Below are 14,948 nucleotides of genomic sequence, written 5' to 3' on the forward strand. Positions count from 1 at the left end.
TATTCAGACCTACACATTTTTCTGTGCTTTTTGTTTCACACTCCCTGCCTGAGGCACCTATGGGGCATTGAACTAATACATAAATGCACACATAATATGAGAAAATCCCTATGTATAAGAAGCAAGAAGCCGTCAATCTATACAGAGAGCTAAGTATCTTATTTCTCAGCCCGACTTGCAGCTTGTGTGGATGGCACAGTCCAGACCAATAAGGTGTTAAGAGGAAGTTGGCTGGTGGAGGTGAGAGGATGTTTTGAAGACAAGCCATGAATAAACAGTTGCGATAAAGTAATATGAAGAGGGCACGGCAACCTACTCTAATATTCTTGTCTGGAGAATCCCATGGACAGAGGAGCCTGGTGGGTGATAGTCCATAGGGTTGCAGAGAGTCAGACATGACTGAAACATCTTAGCACCCATGAAGCAATATAAGTCAGGAAGAGGAAAACAAGAGGCAGAAAGAAGCTGAAGTGTTACACAGTAACAACAGAAGAATCCCTACTACAGGTAGCCTGCAAGGCAGGAAGCCACTGAAAGTGTTAGTCGCTGAGTCGTGTCTGACTCTCTGCAATCCCACAGACTGTAGCCCACCAGGCGCCTCTGTCCATGGGATTCTCCAGGTAAGAATCCTGGAGGGGGTTGTCATTCCCTTCTCCAGGGGATCTTCCCGATACAGGGATTGAACTCAGGTCTCCTGCATTGCAGGCAGATTCTTTGCCATCTGAACCACCAGGGGAGTCCTAGCTGCTAATAAGGGACCAATAAGGTGGACAGAGCCCTCCCTGGCTGAGCTTCTGGAGCTCTGTGTAGCCACAGGAGCTGTTATTGTTCCTGATTGATCACTGAGCAGGCTCTGTGGCTGGTGAAGCCATGTCAACCAGCTTACTTCTCCAGAGAGACTCCCAATAGCCCCACCAGATCACATTAGTCTTGGTAGCCTGAAAGAGCTTAACCAACATGTCAGCAATTCGAGGTCACCATTCCCATCATCGGTCTTCATGATGTGCTGCACACACACACCTGTGGAGCCAGAGACTACATGCAGGGTGCCTGTGGGCCATGTTCGTCCCAAGCACATGTCTTGTTTAGGCTATGTGGATCTTCAGATATGTACTTGAATGCCTTTGGATGAGGTGTGTGCCCTTCCATTTGTTGTGATCCCTACCCCTTTGCACATTCATATGACCTGCTTGGTCCGTGTAGGCACTTGGGTTGTAGCCTCTGGCAGATAATTGCAAAGGCAGTCAGGTCACATATGCTGCCCAGGTGCTCCACATGGCTCACTTCCCCTGGCAGCAGCAGTTTCATGCCCTCAGGGCAGAACAGGAAGCTGCTGCTTTCTCCAGAATCTTCCTTGTTTCCATGAGTTATTGCAGAATGAGAGAAAGAGAGAGAGAGCACTTGCAGACACCCCCACAGACCACAGATACCTTCAGTCACTTCATCATCGACTTCTCCACTGCAGAACTTCTGCTGCTCATCACTCCGTCACCACTGCTAGTCACATCCAAGCACCACTTACCACCTCAGCTGTCTTCTCACCTGGTCTTCTGCTGCTTTTTTATCATATCTGTCTTACCAGGTGTTCTGTGGTCAATCTTTGTGGGCAGAACCAATTAGCTGGCTTTTCTCCTTCTACCTATCAAACCATGACTCTCAGCGCACTGTGGGCCTGGGACAGTGGCTCAGGATAGCAGTGTTGGTGAGCTGGGCCCTCAGGGCTGCACTTTACTCTCAATCAGTTCTGTTTTTGTTTTCTCCAAGATTTCAAGTCCGGAGGGATTCTAGAAGCGTGAGGGATCTGAAAAATGTGGCTAGTGCAGAGGTGTGGCTTGTTTCTGAAAATAACAGCTTGTGGAGATAAAGGAGAGATTACTGGGACTGGTATCTGAGGTGGTAAACAAGCTTTTTTTTTTAGAAAAAAAAAAAAAAAAAAAAACCCAGGATGAGTTAAACCGGAAAAGCAAAGATTACAAAGAGCATCTAAAACTATAGAGAAAGCAGTAAAAGGTGGGTGTACACACACACAGGAATGTGTATATGTGTCCACGTGTGTGCTCACACATTGTGCACACATGTGCATGTGTATACGTAGCAGAATTAGCACTGGAGAGCTTTGGAAAATAAAATTATGTCAGAACATATTTAGGCTTCCTTGGTGGCTCAGCTGGTAAAAAATCTGCCTGCAATGCAGGAGACCCTGGTTCAATTCCCAGGTCAGGAAGATCCCTTGGAGAAGGGATAGGCTACCCACTCCAGTATTCTTGGGCTTTCCTGGTGGCTCAGCTGGTAAAGAATCTGCCTGCAATGCGGGAGACCTGGGTTCGGTCCCTGGGTTGAGAATATCCCCTGGAGAAGGGCATGGCAACCCATTCCAGTATTCTGGCCTGAAGAATTCCCATGGACAGAGGAGCCAGCAGGCTACAGTCCATGGGGTCGCAAAGAGTCGGATATAACTGAGCAAGTAAGCACAGCATAGCACACATTTATAGGATCTTGGAAAGTAAATGAACACCTTTCATGCAGAATTATTGTAGTAGGTGGTTTCAAGCTGTTAATGTGACAGACATTTGGACCAGGTCCCCATCTAGGTGATGATCCAAGGACAAGGCAGAAATGGGGACAAAATCATCCTAGGATATTTTGAAGGCATAATTGACAAACCTAGACGACTAGCTCAATTTGAAGGACTGAGAAGAGGAAGCAGTCAATGTAGAGGCCAAAATGTTCAGCTCAAGGGCCTATTGGCAGAGCCAGAGAATGGAAAGGCTGAGAGAACTAAAAGCAGATGATGAATTTTGTTTCAGAAGTGACATTTCGTTCTTCAGAAAGAGACCTTTCTTCTCTTCTTACTTGGCTGCCTGTGAGGTTACTGGAACAGATCTGCATCTGCAGTGTCATGGACAAGCCTGGAGAACAAGCCTCTCTCTTACCTACATCCCCGGGTTTCTTAGTCAATAGGACAGCAGGCCCAGAAGCTTCCACTGGACCAGCCTCCCTCACATGGCTGCTGGTCTCTGGCCAGAAGGAGACAGATGTAAGCCAGTTAGTCCCAGATCAGAGCTCAGAAACTCATTCCTTGGTGTGACTTCAGAGGAATGCTCACATTCTTTGGCCGACAAGTAGGTACTTGTCAAATTTGGCCCTCTCAGCACGCTGGCAGGCTGCCAGGTTGTTAAATGGAAACTGACCCAGCACAGGAGGAAAGTGAAAGGCAGATGATCATCCCACTCCACATGCCTTGCCACAGACCACATCCCTGCTCTCTAAATTCAGTCATTATAAATATCAGCAACCCCCAAACTGCATCAGGTTGGAAGACTCCAGGGAGGGCAGTTGTTCTGAGGATGTGCAAACTTCTTCTGGGAGTTTGGGAAACGTTGTGCATGTCAAGGGCACTCCTGGGAGTAAACTGACTGATTTTCACAGCACAACCACACACTGGAGTTTTAAATGGGCTGTGGATTTGGGGCATGGATCCATAGCTACCTATTGGGCCTGAATAATCCTGAATGGAAGCAGGTACACTTCACTGTCACAAGACCACTCAGTTCATTTGGGGACATGTGGTTTTTCTTGATGTCCAAGTGTTCTGGAAGTCCTAGGTGGCTCCCAATGGCAGGCAGTATAGTAAGCAATTGTTCAGTGTGCTGGTTTCATGTATTGCATAGCTAGAGTCCCAGCTTTGCTTCTAACAGCTATTCTGATCCCAGGAAAACTAATTAATCTTTCTAAGCCTCAGTCTCCTTATCAGTAAAATGGGGATAACAATGCCTTCTGAGTGTCATTGTGATGAACAAATTATATATAAAGGCTCCGTTAGTTATCTATTGCTGTATAAGAAATGTTGGTTATCTATTGCTGCATAACAAACGTTGTGGCTTAAAGCACAAATAAACATCTGTTATCACATTGTTTCTGAGGATCAGGAATTTAGGAGGGGTTTAGCTGAGTGGTTCCGGCCTTGGATTTCTCATACAGGCTTTCCTGATGGCTCAGCAAGTGAAGTGTCCACCTGCAATTCAGGCAATGCAAGAGATGCAGTTTCAATCCCTGGGTCGGTGAAATCCCCTGGAGGAGGGAATGGCATCCCACTCCAGTATTCTTGCCTGGAGAATCCCGTGGACAGAGAAGTCCACAGGGTGGCAAAGAGTAGGACATGACTGAGCACATGAGCATAGCTTGGTGGTTCTGGTTTGGGATTTCTCATACAGCTCAGTCAGATGTTTGGGGCTGCAGTCCTGGGAAGGCCAGCCTGGGACTGGAGCATCTACTTCCAAGGTTGCCCACTATGTAGCTAATTGATTGATTGACGCACGTCCTGGTTGCTCTCCACATCGGCCTGTTTATAGAATGGCTAGAGTGTCTCAGAATGGTGACTGGCTTCCCTCAGAGCAATCAATTCAAAGGCCAAGGCAGAAGCTGTAATGCCTATGATGACTCAGCCCCAGAGTTACACATCACCACTTCCACTGAAGGCTGCTGGTCACATAGGTCAGCTCTCATTCAGAGTGGGACAGGACTGGACAAAGGCATAAAGACCAGGAAGTAAGGATTATTGCAGGCTGTCTTGAAAGCTGGCAACCACAAGGACTTGTACAGTACCTAACTAAATGGTAGTTGCTAGCAAAATACTTACTGCTATCTGTTTCTTATCACTTCCACAAAAAAAGAACCATAATTTTTCCTTTGCTCTAATGCAGCCTGACATTGCTTTGCTATGCTCAGATCTAGTGACCCTAGTGATGTCACAAAGGGCAGCACCCCACAGTCTCCAGAGGGTGACTTAAATCCCTTGACAATGTTCTCTTAAACTTAGGCCTCTTCTATTTCTTTCCTCATGAATATAATTAGAATCCCTCATGGCTACTTCTTGGCTTCTCTGATGATTTGAATGCCGCAGTCGGCCAGGATCTGCAGGACAGGAGTAATTGCTGCAGCAGAAAAGATGCTGACTTGCAGTGTGTGGTCCAGCTCTGCTAGGCAGAGAGCAGTGACCCGGGCATGCCTGTGACCATAACAGAGACTTCGCTGCAAATGGATCTGTGCCGTTGGGGGGCAACTCATGAAATGTATCATCGCTTGGCAGTGTTTATCAGCAGCAGCCCCAAACACCTGGTAAATTGTAACCCACCAACAGGGTGACTTCCCCTATATCATCACAGCAGATGCTACACATATGATGGGACTCAGTTTGGCTAGCAATGGGATGGCTGAGGACACCACAGTGGCAGAAGCTGCCAATTGTTTCCCAATATGAGTTCTTCCCTTCTTCCACAGGAAGAAAACCCCCAATCATTAGCTAGGAATGAGGCATCCCAGAACAAAAACTACATTTATCAGGCCCCCTTGATGAAGTCTGGGCCAGTGGGATAAAGCAGAAGTCATGTGTGCAGCTGCTGGGAAGTGAGCATATATTTCTTCTTCTCTTACTCCTTCCTGTTTGCTGGAATGCTGATGAAACAACTGGAGCCCCGGGAGCCCTTTTGGACCACAAGGTGACCGTGGGAATGGGAGCCACTTGTGGTGGAGCAAAAAGAGAGAAGAAATGTGATAGCTCCTTTCCAACTCCAAGCTGTCTGCCTCTGGATTTCTTTTTTTTTATTTTATTTTATTTTATTTTTAAACTTTACAATATTGTATTAGTTTTGCCAAATATCGAAATGAATCCGCCACAGGTATATCTGTGTTCCCCATCCTGAACCCTCCTCCCTCCTCCCTCCCCATACCCTCCCTCTGGGTCGTCCCAGTGCACCAGCCCCAAGCATCCAGTATCGTGCATCGAACCTGGACTGGCGACTCGTTTCTTACATGATATTTTACATGTTTCAATGCCATTCTCCCAAATCTCCCCACCCTCTCCCTCTCCCACAGAGTCCATAAGACTGATCTATACATCAGTGTCTCTTTTGCTGTCTCATACACAGGGTTATTGTTACCATCTTTCTAAATGCCATATATATGCGTTAGTAATTATTTTCAAGCCATTTTCACTTTGTTTCTGTTTGTTACTTTATGACAAACCTAACCCCAAGTAGTACAGCTTCCAACTCTAATGGCCGTTAGTAGTCTGTGCGCTTGATCTGTCCCGGGGGGATGCATTTACCTGCTGCAGAAAAGTCTCCAGGAGTGATCCCAGGAGGAGGAAGATGCAGTTATAGTTTCATGTATCATTTACTGAGCTCCCTCTACCATGAGCAAGGCACTGTGATGACCTCAAAGGTGCAAGGGTCTCATCCTATGGAGCTCCACTACCAAGTTACATACAGGAGCTCAAGCGGTTGTGTACAATTTGTTGTGAGTCGCTCCCTCATCTTGGGTCCCCTGTTCCCACCGTCTTGTTTGCTCATACATTTGTCCTACCATTCTTTCATTCATTCGTTTAACATCCATCTAAGAAGAACTTCTTCCTGTCAGGCATTGTGCCAGGTGCTGAAGTCACAGTGATGCACTGAAATAGATGCAGTACATGTCCTTGTGAACTTAGCAGCATCATATGCTGCAGTGTAGTAGGGGTATACTTTGGGTTCCTATGCCTTAAAAATTGTGATAACATTACTTCTTATTTCAAAAGTGACATATATTCAATAAACAAAGAGAAGGAAATAATCACAGTTAAGGAATAAATATTAACTTTTTCAAAAGTTTTAGTGTAGGTGTACTTTTCTTGTTTTACGTGGGAATATTTGGGGGTCTAGCTTTTTTAAATATCATATTAGGAACATTTCACCAGGACAATAAATGTACTCCCACAATAACATTTTTAGAAGGAATCATATAGTCCATTGACTGGAGCTGATATAATTTATACAATTCCTTGTTGTTGGGCTTCCCTGGGGGCTCAGATGTTAATGAATCTGCCTGCCATGCAGGAGACCCAGATTCAGTCCCTGGGTCAGGAAGATTCTCCTGGAGAAGGGAATGGCAACCTACTCCAGTATTCTTGCCTGCAGAATTCCATAGACAGTGGCGCTTGACAGGCTACAGTCCACGGATTCGAAAAGATTTGGACATGACTGAGTGATCATACCTGTTCAACCCGTTGTTGAATATGTAGGCAGGTCTTAATTTTCACTATAATAAAGAGTTACTGTAGTGAATATTCATGTAGCCAAACATTTTGTGTATTTATGATTATTTCTTTGGAATGTGTTCTTTTTTTTTTAATTGAAGGATAGTTAATTTACAATGTTGTGTTTCAGGTGTACAGAAAAGTGATTCAGGTATTTATATATTCCTTTACAGAGTCTTTTCCATTATAGATTATTACTGCAATACATTCTTAAAAGTACATTTGCTAGGTCAAAATGTATGTATAATTCCAAAAGTTTTGGTACAAATCAAAAACTAAATCTAACTTGAAGCAGTCAGGCCAATTTAGTCTCCCTCCAATAGGTCAAGAGTTCCACTGAAAGTTTTCTTTGTACTATAAAGACTTTGAGAGGGCTCCCAGAACATGATGAATCACTTCCATCTTTGTATGAATCATTTTTTTAGACTGCTTCCCTCCCCAGAGGAAAGAGCAGCACTCCAGGAGAAGGCAGGGCTCTGGCAAAGGGCACAGAAAGGTTGGCCAGGCCTGTTAAGAACAGCCTTAGCCAATGTCCTGCTCTCAGCGTAGACCTGCCTGCCTCCTGCAGAATGTTCCTCAAGCTCATGAAGGTGCACATTATGCTCACTTGAAAGGCAGGAGACACTGATTCTAGCTCCAGGTCCTGCCGGCAATTGTTCTCTCTGAAGGAGGTGATGGCTAATTTCCCTTTCTGCAGCTTCATCTCCTCTTCCTTCTCCTTGTCCTCATTCTTTGTCACTGATTATCATTTCCAAATGAAATGATACTTCCAAATGAAATGATATTTCCCAATGAAATGATATTTCCAAATGAAATGATATCATTATCATTTTCAAAATGAAAAGAGCTTTACTGGATTTTCTTTTTATAAAAGGACACAAACCCTTCGAGATAATTTTAAAGAAATATAGAAAAGGAGAAAGGAAAACATAAAATCCCCCCTCACATTTTGCTACCCAGTGATATGACCACTGTTCATGAATAGGTGAACATCCTTCCAGAGGTCTCTCTGTATATATGACAGTCCCCCATTTATTATCTAGCCTTACAACAAATTCATGAGATGGGAAATTCTCTCTCTCTTCTGTAATGATGGAACTGAAGTGCTAGAGATCAAGTCACTTGCCCAAGGTGATAGAACTCATCAGTGTGGTGCTGGGATTTGAACTTGATTCTCTTACTCCAAAGCCTGCAAATCTTAACCATTGCACTGTCAACTACGAATTGGCACTTGCCACGGGCACTTGCCATCTTCTATAAGGATTAAATCATGTGCTGCTAATTTTTAACAGGCCCTGAAAGGAGCTCAGGGTGGAGAGCTAAAATGAGGCACTCTGTCCTCAGGGAAAAACCGGTAGGACAGGTCTTCAGATAGTTGGATATTTTTGTTGCTCAGTTGTTTTTGTTAGATATTTTGTTGCTCAGTCACTCAATTGTGTCTGACTCTTTGCAACCCCACAGACTGCAGCCCACCAGACTTCCGTGTCCTTCACTATCTCTCAGAATTTGCTCAAACTCAAGAGAATCGATGATGCCATTCAGCCATTTCATCCTCTGTTGCCCACTTCTCCTCCTGCCTTCAATCTTTCCCAGCATCAGGGTCATTTCCCATGAGTCGGCTCTTTGCATCAGGTGACCAAAGTATTGGAGCTTCAGTTTCAGTCCTTTCAGTGAATATTCAGGGTTGATTTCCTTTAGGATTGACTGGTTTGATCTCCTTGCAGTCCAAGGGACTCTCAAGAATCTTCTCCAGCACCACAATTTGAAAGCATCAGTTCTTCAGTGCTCAGCTTTCTTTATGGTCTGACTCTCACATCTGTACATGACTGCTGGAAAAACCATAGCTTTGACTATACAGACCTTTGTCAGCCAAGTGATGACTCTGCTTTTTATTATGCTGTCTAGGTTGGTCATAGCTTTTCTTCCAAGGAGCAAGCGTCTTTGAATTTCATGGCTGCAGTCACCGTCCACAGTGATTTTGGAGCCCAAGAAAATAAAGTCTGTCACTATTTCCATTATTTCCCCCATCTATTTGCCATGAAGAGATGGGATCCGATGCCATGATCTTAGTTTTTTAAATGTTGAGTTTTAAGCCAGCTTAACAGTGGATTTTATGAGCCCAATTCTTGTATCTCCTTTTATCTGGAAAAACACTAAAATCCTTCATGGTGACAACTGCTCCTCACGACTAGCAGAAACCTTCTGGAAAAAGTGTGTGCATCATTGCATGTATTCTCCCTTCACCAAAATCACATATATAGAGATCATCCCCCCGGGTCTTCAGAGCAGTTTCTCAGAGCTATCTGAGGTCCTATCTGCTGGGCTGCAGTCCTCATTTTGCCCCCAAAGAAAACTTAATGCACAAGTCTTACATTGTGCTCTTTTCTTTTTAGTCGACAGTGCCATCTCTTCAACTCTCTTGCTTTCTCTGTTTATTTGCATAAATACATCCTTGTATTTCCTTTGTTTCTCTGTTGCATTAAAAAAAATTACTGGGGGCACCTTCACAAAGATGTTTAAATAGTGAGATCTAAAGTTTAAGTCTTAATGACTGTTATTAAGTCTGTGACACTGGGCCTCCTTAACCTCAGGCCATTTTCCTCATCCATCAGTTGAGTAAAATAATACTTAACTCAAGGAGTGGTTATGAGCATTGAATCAGACAGTATATGTAAAGTACCTGCCATGTGGTCAACCTTCATTAAAAATCAGCTCTCGTTATCTTTCCAGGCAGGAAATATGGATCATCGCTGTATGAACCGTAGCTTATTATTCTGAAATGGAGAGATCTTGTGATCTAGTTGACAGACATTAAATAATGTCTCGTCTTAGACATTTTACGGTTTCTAACTCTCCAATTTCTCACTAATGTGTATTCCAATACTTCTATTTTGCACACCTGTCCAGTTGCTTCCTTGGGATAAATTCCTAGAAGAACTGGGTCAAGTGGATGCATATGAGAAGCATGCCTTGCGGAAGGGTTGTACCAACTTACTTCAAGAGGGAGCTTCTGACCAGCGCAGGAAATGGGAGCAGGAAATCCTCCCCTCCAGTTTCTATTTCTTCCCTCCCTGATAGCTGTGAGGCAAGTCACTTTTAGAGACCCCTACTACCCAATTAACTCTGTCAAAACCCTTCCTTCCTTGGTACCTTTCTTCCTTCCTTCCTCAGATTGAAAAAGAGAGAGAGGGAACTATTCGATGTTATAGCCAGGAGCCCCACACCTTCTGTTACAGAAGTGAAATTAAAGGGGCCATAATTCGGTTGAAAGCAAAACAAAGCAAAAATTGCAGAAACTCAGTTCTGTTGAGCTCTCACGCTTTACAGCCTCTGTGTGTGTGTTTAATTTATATGGCATGTTCGCACATAGGCACACACAGAATTGATTACGTAAGGGGATGGGATTTACAGATATACACACACATTAATGTGTGTGTGTGTATGTATGTGCATATATGGGGCTTCCCAGGAGGCTCAGTGGTAAAGAATCCTCCTGCTAATGCAGGAGAACCAAGAGATACAGGCTCAATCCTTGGGTTGGGAAGATCCCCTGGAGGCTGCTGCTGCTGCTGCTAAGTTGCTTCAGTCATGTCCAACTCTGTGCGACCCCATAGACGGCAGCCCACCAGGCTCCCCCGTCCCTGGGATTCTCCAGGCAAGAACACTGCAGTGGGTTGCCATTTCTTCTTCCAATGCGTAAAAGTGAAGTCACCCCGTCGTGTCCAACTTTTAGCGACCCCATGGACTGCAGCCTACCAGGCTCCTCGGTCCATGGGATTTTCCAGGCAAGAGTACTGGAGTGGGTTGCCATTGCCTTCTCCGATCCCCTAGAGGAGGGCACAGCAACCCACTCCAGTATTCTTGCCTTGAGAATCCCATGGACAGAGGAACCTGGCAGGCTATAGTTTGTGGGGTTGCAAAGAGTCAGACACGACTTAGCAACTGAGCACACACATATGTGCATATATGGAATAGACCTGATATGTGACCAAAAATTTAAAGCAGAAAAATATAACCCCTACTTCTCAAATTCCAGACTGACATTTCCCACTGAAGTATTAAATATACTTTTGTTTTTCTTGTTTACAAATACTTTAAAGTACTCAGTAGTTATTTTCCTGATTTTCATAGACATTGCAGATCTATATCTGTCAATTTTGTAACAAGCCTGTACCTTAAAACAAGAATAGGTAAGGGCTGCAGTCAGGCATGGTAGGGACCCAGCAGGGCATTTTACAGTTAATTCCAAGATGAATACTTGCAGCTAATTTCCCTGTGAGGTCTACTCTCTACCCTCCACTCCCCAGAAAAGATGTTGTGAATGCAGAAACTTAGCTACACCCTTCTTAGACTTCATATGAAAGATATAAAAAGGGTTCAATTATTTTATAAAATTCAGTTTTACTCTAAATTCCTTAAGAAAAGGAGCCATGCAAGGCTCGAGTTGGCTGATGAAGCTGTAATCGGATCAGCTGGTTGATTTGTCTCCAGCGAGGCCAGGCACTTCCCAACAATATGTTCCCTGGAGTTTTCTGGTTTGGATTCAAGCCCCTGGGGCACAGCCTTGCAATTCAGTAGACCATGCAATTAGGCAGAGGAGAGCACACACCCTCTTTCTCTTCTCTATTTTTTTCAACGAATTTGCATCTTTGGTTTGTGTCAGTTCTAATAAGGATAGCTAGAAGTCAAGCTATCCTGCCCTCCAGCCAAAAGTTAACAAGGAGATAAGGTGGGAAGTCCTTATTACTTCCATTTGGAAACATAATGAAAATGTTCAGAAATTCAGTTTAAGCTATACTTCATCAGACTCAGAGTTTTCAAACAGCAGTGGGAAAGCACAGTATATGGGGAAACCAGTTCAGGTTCCAGCCCTGATGCTAACTGACTGTGAGTGCAGACTGCTCACTTGAGTCTGGTCCCCTGTTCCAATGATGATAACAATGTATGCGCTTCCCATTTAATCACCGTTATAACCAACTGAAGTAACATGAAAGTATTTTGGAAATAAACAATGCAAGGTATTCACTACTGGTGGCCTGGTGAATCTGAGCTGGTTGAGAAGACACAGAAAGGAAAGGAAAGGAAAGACTGATCTCATTCAGCTAGTCATTTTCATTGTCCTCCTGAGCAGATGCCAGGCTAATTCTCCTCTCTCTCTGCAAGCCAATCAGCACATAAGCTCTCCTGCTTGCCTCTTGCTCCAGCTTTTAAATACCTCAAGGGAAGGAGACTCTATCCCACCCAGATAATTCATCCCCCAGTTCAGAAATCCTCATTAACTGGAAGTTCTTTCAATGTCTACCTACAGCCCCTTTGTGGAGCCAAGGAAATTAATTGCTTCTTACTTTGATCTCAGAGGAGAGAAAGATTATCTCCTCTCTGGTCTGACCTTGAAGGCTGTTTAGATTTTTTTTCTCTGTTGCCCTGTTTTGTCCTCTCTCTCTCTTTCTAGCAGAGGAAAGGCAAGAATTTGTTTTATGTGCAGTTAAGAGGAACGACAAGCATTTATCTTACATGCAATAAAGAGAATAATCCTGCAAGAACTGGAAAACTCAGAATGAAGCTGAGGACAGGCTTCCAGGTAAGGAAAATATTTAAATGTTGTGAACAAAGTAACATACCACAATTCTGCCTCCAGGAGTCCCACCTGAGGCCCAGGAAGGAACATGAGGGAGGGCAAATGGAAGAAAAACAGTGTTTCACAGTTATGGATATAGAGACCTAGCAATGGAGCCCTGAATGCTTTCCTCTTGTTACTGTCCCAGCAAGTCCTGCAATGCTGTTTTCCAGAATCTTCCTTTTTAAGACTTGAGAATGCACTGAAAGCCTCAGCAAACAAAACTTAAGTACGTGTATTAACTACCACATTTCACAGAGAAATTCAATAGACTCTTGTTCTTCCATTTTGCATTTTTTTTGCTCCAATATAATGGACTCTTTTTCAAATCTCAGTTTTCCAAACAACCCAGTCAAAAAGTGGGAGGAAGACCTAAACAGACATTTCTCCAAAGAAGACATACAGATGGCCAACAAACACATGAAAAGATGCTTAACCCTGCTCATTATTAGAGAAATACAAATCAAAACTACAATGAAGTATCACCTCATACTGGTCAGAATGGTCATCACCAAAAAATCTGATAAAAAAAAAATGCTGGTGAGGGTGTGAGAAAAGGGAACCCTCTTGTACTGCTGGTGGGAATGTAAATGTAAACTGATACAGACACTATGGAGAACAGTATGGAGATTCCTTAAAAAACTAGGAACAAAACTACCATATGACCCAACAATCCCCTACTGGGCATATACCCTGAAACAACCATAATTGAAAGACATATGTACCCCAGTGTTCATTGCAGCGCTATTTACAACAGCTAGAACATGGAAGTAACCTAGATGTCCATCAGCAGATGGTAAAGAAGTTGTGGTACATATATGCAATGCAATATTACTCAGCCATAAAAAGGAATTCGTTTGAGTCAGTTCTAGTGAGGTGGGTGAACCGAGAGCCTGTTACAGAGAGTGAAGTAAGTCAGAAAAAGAAAAACAAACTTCATATTTTAATGCATATAAATGGAATCTATAAAAATGTACTGATGCATGTATTTGCAAGGCAGGAATAGAGATACAGACATAGAGAACAGACTTTGGACACAAAGAGGGAAGGAGAAGGTGGGATGAATTGAGAGAGTACCACTGACATATACACACCATGTGTAAACAGATAGCTAGTCGGAAAGCTGCTGTATGGCACAGGGCGCTCAATCCGCTGCTCTGTGACAGCTAGAGGGGTGGGATGAGGGAGAGGGGCAGCGGGGAGTTCAGGAGGAGGGGGTGTATGCATACTTGTGGTTGATTCAAACTATCGTATGGCAGAAGCCAACACAATATTGTAAAGCAATTATCTTCCAATTGAAAATAAATTTTAAAAAATGAAAAAAAAAAAACCCAGAAAGTGTGTACAATAATCATGCAAAAATTTTTTTCAGCTTTCCAGTAGCACTAAAATATTGAAAAAAGAGTTCCAGTTCTGTGATTTCTATAGTGCAGCTTTCATTTTTTGCTTTCTAGGACAAAGAGGCCACTTTCCAAAAGTCAGACCATTTTGAATTTGAGTGAAAATCGGTCAGCTGGGAGGCAGGGGTGGGAAATTGCCACCTTCACAGTCTCAGCTGGCTCACACCAAGGCATGGGAAGGATTTCCAAAGATCTGACTCCCACTGGCCTTTTACCACTGCAGTAGCAACGCACGTGGTTGTGGTTGTCCCTTGTGGTTGTGTGTGAGGTGAGGTCTCCGAGCCCAGAGTGACCAGCAAAGTCTTGGAACACAGCCCAAGTTTAGCTGTGTCAGCCCTTCCATACGTGAGTCTGGGCATCAGGTCTGGGCTTTAGGTCTGCCCCTGACATTGGTGGGGTCTAGAGCCAGAGTATAGCTGAACACCCCCATCATGTGGCCAGCCCCTCTCATCCCATTCTGCTTCCATCTTGCCTTGAGAGGAATTTTTGCAGACAAGCTCTATCCATGCCCCCACAAAGACTCCCCTTAGTCACAACTCAATCACAGAGCTCTCTAGGCATGTAACCCATCACTGGGGAAGATGGACCTGTTGCTGCTGCTGCTGCTGCTGCTGCTGCTGCTAAGTCACGTCAGTCGTGTCCGACTCTGTGCGACCCCATAGACGGCAGTCCACCAGGCTCCCCTGTCCCTGGGATTCTCCAGGCAAGAGTACTGGAGTGGGTTGCCATTGCCTTCTCTGAGATGGACCTGAGGGAGGCACTATTCAAAAAGACCTGAAGCTGCTATTCAAAAAGAACAAAAATGTCAGCCCCTCGGCTGGGTGCTCATACCTACTATCTTCTTTTTGCCTCCTCGTTC

The sequence above is a fragment of the Bos taurus genome, chromosome 4 (genome assembly GCF_002263795.3).
Source record: "Bos taurus isolate L1 Dominette 01449 registration number 42190680 breed Hereford chromosome 4, ARS-UCD2.0, whole genome shotgun sequence".
NCBI lineage: Eukaryota > Metazoa > Chordata > Mammalia > Artiodactyla > Bovidae > Bos > Bos taurus.